Here is a 13,104-nt window from a genome sequence, read left to right on the forward strand (position 1 = left end):
GTCAGCCTTTTGCATTCTCACCTTTTGTCCTCACCATTCCACTGAATTTGCCCTTACCAAAGTCACCAGATGACCTTGTCACTAAATCCAGTGGAATCTCAAGTCCTCTTCCTTCACTTATCAGCAGCATCTGACCATGCTGACCACTTCCTCCTTCCTGAAATGCTCTTTTCCTTTGTTGTCTATAACACTATTCCCTCTTATATTTTCTCCACATTTCTGATTGCTCTTTCTCTGACTCTTAAAGATGCTTCTTCCACATAACAGCAGGAAACGGCAGAGATATGTATTGCGTTTATCTCCTCTACTCACACACGTGCTCTGTTGTCCCACTGGACTTCATTTACAAAATACCAGTTCAAAGATAAAAATATTAAGGATTGCAAGGTGGTGACAACAAAGCATAACACTGAGGGGCTCTTTTGAGTGCAAGACCCTGGGGAACTGCACAGGTCAACTGCCCCTGAAACTGGCCCTGAGAGCAGCACTGGAGGCAAGAAGACAAAGAGGGTAGTGTAGTAATCAAAGTGAGAGAGGATGGTGGCTGAGACTAAACACATACTCTTGAAAATGGGGGAAAGTGGATGATTTCAAGAAATATCTGGGCTGCCAGACCGGTAGCATGTACCGATTGCGTGGTTGTAGAGGGGTAATGGAGAGAGTAATTAGAGTCCCAGGTTTGGCTTGGCAATAGGAGGAATGAAAATGCCGTTTTCTGTTTCTGGGAATGCTGGAGAAAGAATTGCAATGGAGGGATGGGAAGGAAGCACAAAATGTTGAATTTGAAGTACACGTATCATATGGTAATGATACTCATAGTAGGATAGTCAGGTTTGAATCTCTGGAAAAAGGTATGAACCAGAGTTATTGATTTGGAAGTGATCCACATATAGATTGTGACTAAAGTCATGGAAATGAAAGTCACTGCTTAGGAAGACTGTGCAAAGTAAGAAAAGGACCCACCATAGAATCTTAATGAACACCTTAATGCCTGCTCAGCCTTGGGGACCCAGTACAGGCATCACATCCTCAGGAAGCCTTCTCTGACCCCTAAGTCCAGGTGAGTCACTTTCTAAGGGTTTCAACAGCATTTTCCCCCTATCATTGGACTAATTACCATGTTGCATAACTGTCAGTTGATTTTGGGTCTTGTGAGGGAAAGGACAATTATTATTTTGTTCATGTGTATCTCTATTTTTGTACATAGAATCTAAAACACAGCAAGTGCTCAATAAATAATGTTACATTTCATTTAAGAATATGTTTTCTGGGGTGGCCGGATGGCTCAGTCAGTTAGAGCATGAGCTCTCAACAACAAGGTTGCCAATTCCTGCCTGGAATGGTGGGCTGCGCCCCCTGCAACTAAATATTGAAAACGGTGACTGGACTTGGAACTGAGCTGCGCCCTCCACAACTAGATTGAAGGACAACTACTTGGAGCTGATGGGCCCTGGAGAAACACACTGTCCCCCAATATTGCCCAATAAAATAAAAAATATGTATATGTTTTCTATGTAAAGTACATTACACTATCATACATGCATCTGCTTTTATTTAAATCTTTTCAAGATCTATGATTATGTTCTTAGGATAAAGCTCTAGAAGCAAAATTATTTATTACTGGATTAAAGAATATAATCATTTTAGTGTCCTTAACATATATTGGGAACTTAATTTCCAGATGTTTATTGTCCTAAATCTATTTAGGAAATACTGACAATTTTTACAACATTTAGTCAACCTCATTCAGGACTATCCTATAGCTCTCTATTTATACAAACCTTACTTTTATATTATTCATCATAAGTTCTGTAATTTTCCTGACATATGAGCTTCACATTCCCTTTAAAGGTGAGTGTTTTATATATGTTTGTGCATGTATATGTGTGAATACACACATAAAATCACTATTGTAAATTAGGAGTATTTTCCACCATATCTTATTACCAGATATTGCTGGTATATAGGAAATCTAATGGTGTTTGGTGATTGCTTTTTTATCTGGCTACTTTATTGAACTTTTTTATTAGGTGTAAATATACACTATCTTATCAGCTGTAAATAATGATACATTTATCTTCTCCTTTGCACAGTATATTTCTTATTTGTTTCACATCTCATTTTAATTTCTAGAATTTCCTGCAAGTGTTAAATAATGGTAATAAGGGCAGGTTGCCTTTTGTACTACTTACTTTAATGGAACCACTAGTATTTCAGCATTTAATGTGTACTGCCTGGATTTCATAAAACTATTCTTTATAATTGTAAGGAACTTTTATTCAGTTCCTACTTTACTATTATTAAAACTTAAAAGTAGGTTTTATTTTTATCAGACGCTTTTTTAGCATCTATCTAAATGAATATATAGCTTTCTCCCTTTAAATTATTGATGTGTTGCATTAGAAAAGGTATTTGGGATAAACTACAATTTTTTTTAAACCAATTTTAGAACTTAACTAGCAAATACTTATTTTATTTAACATTTTTACATTTCTTTCCATAATATAAATTGGTCTGAGTGTGTGTGTGTGTGTGTGTGTGTGTGTGTGCGTATGTGTGTGTGTTCTGTCAGTTTTTATATCAGAGTTTATGCTGATTTTGTAACATGAACTAAGAAATTTTCTATCTTTCCCATTCTATGTTGCAATTTTTATAACATTGTAATTATATTTTCCATGAAAGAAACTTCCAATTATTTAGGCCCAAAACCATACGAGGAGGTAATTCTTTAACATCTTTTATAATTGCTCCCATAGTTTTTAAGTCTCTTTCTATTTTCTACATAACTTAATTATGATAACATATTTTTCAAAAATTTTTCTATTTTATCAATATTTCCAAATTTTATCCAGATATTATGAAGTAGTACATAAAATATTCATGACTTTAAAACATCATGGTCATTCTATTATCATTTTTAGTCTTCTGAATTGTGTTTTCATCTTCTTTCCCCAATTAGACTGACATTTATTTGCATTACTGGTTCTTTAAAAGAAAAAAAGTTTTTTGGGGTGTGAATCAATTACATTTTTCTCTTATTTGTCAATTATTTTTTTCTGTTTTTTCCCTCAATTTTCCTTTTTTTTAAAAAAAAAAAAGATTTTATTGGAGAAGGGGAACAGGACTTTATTGGGGAGCAGTGTATACTTCCAGGACTTTTTCCTAGTCAAGTTGTCCTTTCAATCTTAGTTGTGGAGGGTGCAGCTCAGCTCCAGGTCCAGTTGCTGTTGCGGGAGTCGAACCGGCAACCTTGTGGTTGAGAGCCCACTGGCCGATCTGGGAATCGAATCGGCAGCCTTCAGGGTTAGGAGCACAGAGCTCAAACTGCATGAGTCACCGGGCCGGCCCCACCAATCTTGCTTTTTAAAATTTAGCTTTTGTATTTCATGGTTCTTTATTTCTGATTGGAATGTTATACATGTTCATTTATTTTCATTTATCCATTTATTTTCATTCAATATTTTTCCAAAGTGGAAACGTGTAAGGTCATAAATTTGCCTCTAAGTGCAGCTTTGGCTGTAGTCTATACATTTTGCTGTAATATTATACTGAAAATTGGCTTTGGCTTTGGAATTAGACTAAAATCTGCTGTTACACTATTACTTTTTTTTTTTAAAAGATTTTATTGGGGGAGGGGAAGAGGACTTTATTGGGGGAACACTGTGTACTTCCAGGCCTTTTTTTCCAAGTCAAGTTGTTGTCTTTTCAATCTCAGTTGTGGAGGGTGCTGTTCAGCTTCAAGTTGTTGTTCTTTCAGTCTTAGTTGTGGAGGGCGCAGCTCAGCTCCAGGTCCAGTTGCCGTTGCTAGTTGCAGGGGGCACAGCCCACCACCCCTTGCGGGAGTCGAACGGGCAACCTTGTGGTTGAGAGGATGCGCTCCAACCAACTGAGCCATCCGGGAGCTCAGCGGCAGCTCAGCTCAAGGTGCTGTGTTCAATTTGAGTTGCAGGGGGTGCTGCCCACCATCCCTTGTGGGACTCGAGGAATTGAACTGGCAACCTTGTGGTTGGGAGCCCGTGCTCCAACCAACTGAGCCATCCGGGAGGCAGCTCAGCTCAAGGTGCTGTGTTCAACCTTAGTTGCAGGGGGCAGAGCCCACCACCCCTTGCGGGACTCAAGGAGTTGAACTGGCAACCTTGTGGTTGGGAGCCCACTGGCCCATGTGGGAATCGAACTGGCAGCCTTCGGAGTTAGGAGCATGGAGCTCTAACCTCCTGAGCCACCGGGCCGGCCCACACTATTACTTTTTATTTTTAGCCTGTAGGAGACAGAATTGTCAAATGTTGACTTCAAAAGAATTCAAGGCATTTCTGTACTTGTGTGCAACCAGTGACCATGTAGTCATGTATATTGTTATTATTTTTAATCAGAGTAAGTACATCAGTAATGTGAACAAGGCTTGCATTTGGATATATTTTTAATATCTGAATATAAGACAAACATTCTAGATGTTATCTGCAGTAAAAAAAATCACTTGATATGCTTTATGTATTAAAACATTATGTCAGTTGAAGGATCAGAGTATATTTATTATTGTAAAATTATGATATTACAATAATCAATGATGATGATGAAAAGCTGGTAAAAATGTCCAAACTATACATCTTAAGAAAGCAAGTTATATTAAAAAGATTTTTAAATATATAATATGAAACCATTATTTTCAAATATATGACTATAATAGTATCTGGACAGATAAAAATCAGAAGAAATATATACCATTTGTATTTTTATATAGTAATCATCTCTGGCAATGAGGTTATAGGACATTTTATTTCTATTTTGTATATTTACATAATGCTTGAATTTTTATTAGGAGCATTATTACCTTTTATAAGATGTTTTACACGTTTTTATTTTAAATATAAAGTATCTTTTATATTTAAAATAAAAACAGGACTGAAGATATACAAGTTAGTAGTCTAATAAACTATATAATTATCTTTCTCTTCTTGGAAGATTCTGCAACCCAGTTATCTAGGACTTTTATTTCCTCGTGCTTTTCATACTGGCCTTTCAACCACTTCACTAATTACCATGAGTATACAAGAAGAGAACTAGTCAATTATGTCATATTTTATTAGTTATGATGAAGAATGGACACAATAATGCAATTGATTCATATAAATAGTTAAATGTTATATGGGAACACATGTTTTAATTGGGCCCTTTGTGCTAGCTAGATCAAAGAACTCAATTTCATCGAATAAAGGGAGTGTTACTTTAAGCATACATGGGCATTAAGGGGCAATTGAGGAATCTGAGACTGAATGACGTAATGATTGTCCAGTCAGCACTCACAGGACCTGAACCTGGAGAGACAACAGGACCCAGGATGCTCAAAGGCCTGAGAACTTTGTATCTCCTCTCTTGTTGTGTGTGGTCTTTCTTGAACTGTCTTTGCCCATCTCTGAATATTTGCTCTATTTTCTTTCTGCTTTCTGTTGGCCTATTCCCTCCCTCACCAATATTTACATCTATTCTCTTCATTCTTGTCTTATCAAAAACCTTACTCCTTTGTTCAACTCCTCTCTCCTGCATCCTCAAGCTTTTTCTTTATACTAGATTTTATACACACGTACATAAGTATGCTTCTCCCATCTTAAAAACCCAAACAAACCAACCAAAACATGACCAAAATAAACCTCTGTCTTGAACCAACATTTCCTTTAAGCAACCATCCATTTCTCTGGTCCTTCTGTCAAAGGTCTTGAAAGAGCAGTCCATATATGCTGCCTCCACCTCCCCTCTCATTGCTCCTTCATCACATTCTAATCTGCTGTCACTCTCATGTCCCAACTGAAACTACTCTTCTTAAGATCACTTTTCTGTTCCAGTCTTAACCAAAACTCTTAACTGCATTCATTCAGCGTAGCTGATCACTTCCTCCTTAAATGCACTCCTCTCTTTTCTGAAACATTACACTCTTCATTTTTCTCCAACCACTCTGGCCGTTCCCTCTCACACTTCTTTAAAGTCTTCTCCTTCTTTAAAGGCTTCTCCTTCTTTAGTCGTTCTCTGTAGATTGAACTTTGCCAGTGCTCAATTCTTAGACGTCCTGGCCTTGCTCTCTTCCTAGTCTTCTACCTCAGTGATTGCACCTATTCAAATGGCTTTAAATACTTTTGTAAAAGGCAATTAAAAATGCGGGGCGGCTGGTTAGTTCAGTTGGTTAGAGCGCGGTGCTCTTAACAACAAGGTGGCCGGTTCAATTCCCTCAAGGGGCCACTGTGAGCTGCGCCCTCCACAACTAGATTGAAACAACTACTTGACTTGGAGCTGATGGGTCCTCGAAAAACACACTTAAAAAAAAGTGCAAATGGGTTGTTCTTAGATCAGGGTGTTCAATAGAACTTTCTGCCCTGGAAATGTTCTGTGTCAGTGCTGTCCAGTACCAGAGTCACTAGCCATATATGGCTATTGAGCATGTGACTGTTGGATTTTGTGACTGAGGAACTGAATTTTAGATTTTATTCAATTTTAATTAACTTAAATGAAGTAGCCACATATTGGAGAGTTTGGTTCTAGATGAAAAGAAACTGAAGACACACAACAAAATTCAATGTTTGAACTTGGTTAAATGTAGTAAAAAAAACAGATGCAGAGATGGGTTTCAGCTTGATGTCACTCTCTCCCCTGGTCTGTATCTAGCTCTTTTTCCTAACTGTCAACCCTGCTAACCAACAGTGACTGCAGGCCTGCCACCAGCCGTAGAACAGCCTCCCATAAAGCTCTCCACTAGTTCTTCATTGTCCTACAGCAACCGGACGTGCCCAGCTTCCCAGATTCCCCTGCAAGGTCTCCTTTTTCACCAGCCTTCAGGAGGGTTGGTTAGTGACTCAGCTCTCATTCTCCAACTCTCCCTTTGGATCATTGCTTCCTGAGCTTCTCTCATCATATACATTTTTATTCCTATAATAAACTCCTTATTCCATAATACTCATAGGAATACTTTGACAAAACTATTGTTTGAGTTTGTTTACATAATCTTTGTTTTTATCGTAGTTCCTTGTATAAACTCTGGGGCTTTTTGTAATTTAATTCATCACTTTCCATTATAAATGTTAAAATGTAAACAGCTAAAATGAGACTAAACTTCTAATTAAAAAAAAAATCTCAGAGCAATACAAAGAATGTCTAGCATTTCAAGTGTATTTAAAACATCAGCATTTTTAAAATTAATAGATTTTATATTTTAGAGCATTTCTGGTCTAAGAAAAATGAGCAGAAAGTACAGAGATTCTATATACCCTGGCTTCCAGCTCTCCTCTCCCCAGCTTCCCTCGTCAGTAACATTGTGCAGTAGATGGTACATTTGTTACAACTGACAAACCAATTGTGATATATTGTTATTAACTAAAGTCCATAGTTTACATTAGAATTCACTCTTTATGATGTACATTCTATGGGTTTTGACAAAAGTATAATGACATGTATTCACCATTATAGCATCATACATACAGAATAGTTTCACTGACCTAAAAATTCCCCATGTTCCACCTATTTATTCCTCCCTCCCCCAGAACCCGGAGCCACCACTGATCTTTTTACTGTATCCATAGTTTTGCCTTTTCTAGAATGTGATATAGTTGTAATTACAGTGTGTAGCTGGTTTAGATTGGCTCTTTCACTTACGAAAATGCATTTAAGATTCCGCCATGTCTTTTCATGGCTTGATAGATCATTTCTTTACAGCAATGAATAATATCCCATTATATGGATACCAAAGTTTATTTATCTATTCACCTATTAAAGGACATCTAGGTTGCTTCTGAGTTCTGGCACTTATAAAGAAACTTGCTATAAACATGTAGGTTTTTTTGTGTGTGTATTTAAATTTTAAACTCATTTGAGTAAATACCAAAGAATGCAACTGTTGAATCATATGGTAAGAGTATGTTTAGCTTTATAATAAATTGCCAAACTGTCTTCCAAAGTGGCTGTACCATTTTGTATTCCTAATAGCAGTGGTAAGAGTCCCTGTTGCTCCACATCCTCACCAGCATTTAGTGTCAGTGTTTTGGATTTTGGCCATGATACATGGGAGGTGGTATCTAAATATTTTAATTTGCTGTCCCCTAATGATATATGATGTTGAGCATCTTTTCATATGTTTATTTGCCTTCTATACATCTTCTTTGGTGAGGTAAGTCTGTTCAGCTATTTTGCTCATTTTTTAAAATTGGGTTGTTGCTTTCTTGTTGGGTTTTAACTTTTTAAAGTTTTAACATGTTTTTTGAGTTTGTATATTTTGGATACTACTCCTTTAATAGATAAGTGTTTTGCAAAGATTTTCTCCCAGTCTGTAGCTTTTCTTTTCATTCTCTTAGCAGTGTCTTTTAAAAGCAGAAGTTTTTAATTTAAACACATCAACCTTTCAGTTACTATGAAAATAAGCTGTGAGAGATGTTTGAAAACTTTCTTGATTACTGGAAAGATTAGATTGAATGACTTCCACAGTCTTTTTTGAGTCTAGGTTTTTATGGTTCCTTGGAAAGAATGATGGTGTGTTATGGATTTTTCTCATGAAATCTAGGGTCCCCCATTATAACATTAATATATAATAATTGAAGAAAGTTTAGAAAATGTAGAAAGAAAAGAAGAAAATATGATATATATTTAAAACAGTGTAGCATTGAGTAGGTAGAAGAATTTTGGAAGACAAGCAAAAAAATCCAACAGGCATGCTCTATGCCTGCCTTACATTGATTACAACTAAACAGCCTCCATCTTTTTCACTACTTCAAAGTTTACATGGACAGAAAGACAGTAATGAGGTACATGAATAATTAACTTTTTTTTTTCATTGGGGAAGTGGTACAGGACTTTATTGGGGGACAGTGTGTACTTCCAGGCCTTTTTTTTTTTTTTCAAAGTCAAGTTGTTGTCCTTTCAATCTTAGTTGTGGAGGGTGCTGTTCAGTTTCAAGTTGTTGTCCTTTCAGTCTTAGTTGTGGAGGGCGCAGCTCAGCTCCAGGTCCAGTTGCCATTGCTAGTTGCAGGGGGCACAGCCCACCATCCCTTGCGGGATTTGAAACCGGCAACCTTGTGGTTGAGAGGATGCGCTCCAACCAACTAAGCCATTCGGGAGCTCAGCGGCAGCTCAGCTCAAGGTGCCATGTTCAATTTTAGTTGCAGGGGACAGAGCCCACCATTCCTTGTGGGACTCAAGGAATTGAACTGGCAACCTTGTGGTTGAGAGACCTCCGGCCCAGGTGGGAATTGAACTGGTAGCCTTCAGAGTTAGGAGCATGGAGCGCCAACTGCCTGAGCCACCGGGCCGGCACAATAACTAACTTTTTAAAAACACATACTTATTGTACAAGTTATATATCACCAAAGTGTATGAAGTAAAAAGTGATGGTCACCTTTCACTTATATAGAGATATAGATATAGATATAGATGTAATTAGATTTTTATTAAAATATAGCTAACATACAATAATATAGTAGTTTCAGGTGTACACCATAGTTTTTCAACATTTATATACCTATGGAAGTGTTCACCATAAGTCCAGCAACCATCTGACACTGTACCATGCTATCACAATATTATTGACTATATTCCCTGTGCTGTACATTACATCCCTGACTCATTTCTTTTATACCTTTATACCTGAAAATTTGAATCTCTTATTCCCCTTCACCTTCCCCCCTTTTTACTTTTTCAATTACAGTTCAAATTCAATATTATTTTATATTAATTTCAGGTGTACATCATAGTAGTTAAACATTTATATAATTTAAGAATTGATCCCCCTGACTAGTCTAGGGCCCACCTGGCACTATTCATAGTTATTACCATATTATTGATTATATTCCTTATGCTTTACCGTACATCCCTGGACTATTTTGTACCTACCAATTTGTACTTCTTAATCCCTTCACCTTTTTCACCCTGCCCCCCCAAACTGCCTTCCAACTATTACTTCGATAAATCTAGTAGTAACCATCTGACACCATACATAGTTATTATAAAATTACTGACTATATTTCATATGCTATACCCTACATACTCATGAGGGCTTTGTGACAACAAATTTATACTTCTTAATCCCTTTCCCTTTTTTACCCACCTCTACAACGCCCTCCCATCTGGCAAACATTAGAATGTTCTCTATAACTTTCTTTTTGTTTTGTTTGTTTATTTTGTTCTTTAGATTCCACATATATGAGAAATCACGTTGCATATGTCTTTCTCTGTCTCACATATTGCACTCAGCACAATACCCCCAAGTCCATCCATACTGCCACAGACAGCTAGAACCCATTCCCTTCCGTGGCTGACAGTATGCCACTGGAAATATGTACCACCTCCTCTTTATCCATTCATCCATCTACAGACACCCAGGCTGCTTCCACATCTTGGCCATTGTAAACAATGGTGCAATGAATACATCGATGCACATATCCCCTTGAAGTAGCATTTTGGGTTTCTTTGGATAAATACCCTGAAGTGAGATTACTGGGTTCTTCTTTATCAGTTGTTATGGTCTTTGTTTTAAAGTCTATTTTGTCTGGTATATGTATTGCTACCTCAGTTTTTTTTTCCATTTTCATGAAATAATTTTTTCATCCCTTTATTTTCAGTCTGTGTGTGTGTGTGTCTTTCAATATATATTTTTTTAAACTGGGGAATATTGGGGAACCATGTGTTTTTCCAGGGCCCATCAGCTCCAAGTCGTTGCCCTTCAATCTAGTTGTGGAGGGCGCAGCTTAGCTCCAAGTCCAGTTGCCGTTTTCAATCTTTAGTTGCAGGGGGCACAGCCCACGATCCCATGGAGGGAGTTAAACTGGCAACCTTGTTGTTGAGAGCTCATGCTCTAACTGAGCCATCCGGCTGTCTCTCCAGCAGCTCAGCAGCAGCTTGTTGTCTTCAATCTAGTTGTGGGGGTGCAGCTCACTGGCCCATGTGGGAATCAAACTGGCAACGCTGTTGTTAAGAGCTCACACTCTAACCAACTGAGCCATCTGGCTGGCCCATGTCTTTCAATCTTAAGTGAGTCTCTTGTAGGCAGCATATGTATGGGTCTTGTTTACTTAGTCATTCAGCCATCCTATCTTTTGATTGGAGCATTTAATCCATTTACATTGAAAGTAATTGTTGATAGATATGTAGTTATTGACATTTTTTTTTTTTTTAATAAAGTCCCTCTAACTTTCTTTGTAATATTGGTTTGGTGGTTGATGAACTCCTTTAGTTTTTTCTTCTCTGGGAAGCTCTTTATTTGTCTTTCTATTCTAAATAATAGTCTTGCTGGGTAGAGTACTCTTGGTAGTAGGTCCTTGCTTTTCATCACATTGAACATTTTGGGCCAATTGCTTCTAGCCTGCAAAGTTTCTGTTGAGAAATCAGCTGACAGTGTTATGGGAGCTCCCTTGTAGGTAACTAACTGCTTTTCTCTTGCTTCTTTTAAAATTCTTTCCTTGTCTTTAACTTTTGGCATTTTAATTATGATGTGTCTTGGTGTGGGCCTTTTTGGGTTCATCTTGTTTGAGACTCTCTGTGCTTCCTGGGTTTGTATGTGTATTTCCTTCACCAGGTTAGGGAAGTTTTGTGTCGTTATTTCTTCAAATATATTTTCAATTTCTTTCTCTTTCTCTTTTCCTTCTGGTACCTTTATGATGCACATGTTGGTGCACTTGATGTTGTCACAGAGGACCCTTAAAATATCCTCATCATTTTGGATTCTTTTTTCTTTCTGCTGTTCCAATTGGATGTTTTCTGCTACCTTATCTTCTAAATCTCTTTTTCAGTCCTCTGCTCCATTTAATGTACTGTTGATTCCCTCTACTATTTTCTTCATTTCAGTTATTGTACGCTATATTCTGACCGATTCTTTTTTTATGTTTCATATCTTCATTTTTATGTTTCATATATCCTTGTTGAAGTTCTCCTTGAGATCACTGAGCATCCTTATAACCAGTGTTTTGAACTCTGCATCTGGTAGATTGCTTGTCTCTGTTTTGTTTGGTTCTTTTTCTGGAGCTTTGTTCTGTTCTTTAATTTGGGACATGTTTTTGTGTCTCTCCATTTTGGCTGTCTTTCTGTGTTTGTTTCTGTGTATTAGGTGGGGCTACTACGTCTCCCAGTTTTAGTAGAGTTGCCTTATGTAGTAGGTACCCTGTGGGGCTCAGTCGTGCAATCTCCCTTGTCACCTGAGCCAGGTGCTCCAGACGTGTCTTTTGTGTGGGTTGTGTGTGCCCTCCTGTTGTAATTGAGCCTTGGTTGCCATTTGCACCTAGTGGGAGGGATTAACTCTTAGGCTGATTGGTTGTGAGGGCTGGCCATGACTACAGTGGAGGAGCTGTTGTGTAGGGGCTGACCCTATGGAGCAGGATTCAATCTCGCAGGTGCTTACCCAATCTTCCTTTAGGTGTGTCATTCTTGAAGGCAGCCAGGTGATTTTCCAGCTGGGTGAGATCTGGCCACCAGGTTTTCCAGCTCTAGAGCCTCCTGGGAGGTCGCCGCCACAGTCCATGTTCAGCTGCAGTCTGTGCCCTCCCTGGGGCCACCTGGCATGAGCCACAAAGCAATCCACACAGGGCCACCACTTGTGCTGGCTTGGAGGTTCCTTGAGAGGCTGTGTCATGAACCGAGGCCAGCTGCCACTAGTGCCAGGGTTGTGGCTGCTTATGAAGAGGTACAGGGCACATGGAAGCCAGATGCTGTTTGTTTGCATTTTGTGAACCTTTGAGAGTTTTAGGAAAGTCTGAAGCATGAGCCCAGACAGACTGTTTGTATGGAAAAGCCATTGGAAGTGGTTTGGGTGTGCTCAAACGTTGTGTGTTGTAGGGTCTCAGGGAATCACCTGAGTGGGGTGGATGAATAGTGTTAGCCAGATTCAAGGAGATTCAGATATGGCACTCATGGGTGTCTGCATGCTCGGAGGCGGGGTGGGCTCAACAAAGAAACAATGGATTGTACCTGCACTTCTCTTTGGTAGAAAGCTGCCTCTTCAGCCCTCATCCTGAAGCCAGACACTCAGTTACTCCTTGTATATTCTTGGCAACTTTTGAGCTGTTGCTCCAGTGCTGGAGCTCAGAATAAGTGACTTGTTCACCGAGTAAGTCCATGTGAGAGCCCTTTAATAGGAATGCCTGG

This window comes from Rhinolophus sinicus, chromosome 2, assembly GCF_057876585.1.
Source record: "Rhinolophus sinicus isolate RSI-liver-muscle chromosome 2, RSI-T2T, whole genome shotgun sequence".
Classification (NCBI taxonomy): domain Eukaryota; kingdom Metazoa; phylum Chordata; class Mammalia; order Chiroptera; family Rhinolophidae; genus Rhinolophus; species Rhinolophus sinicus.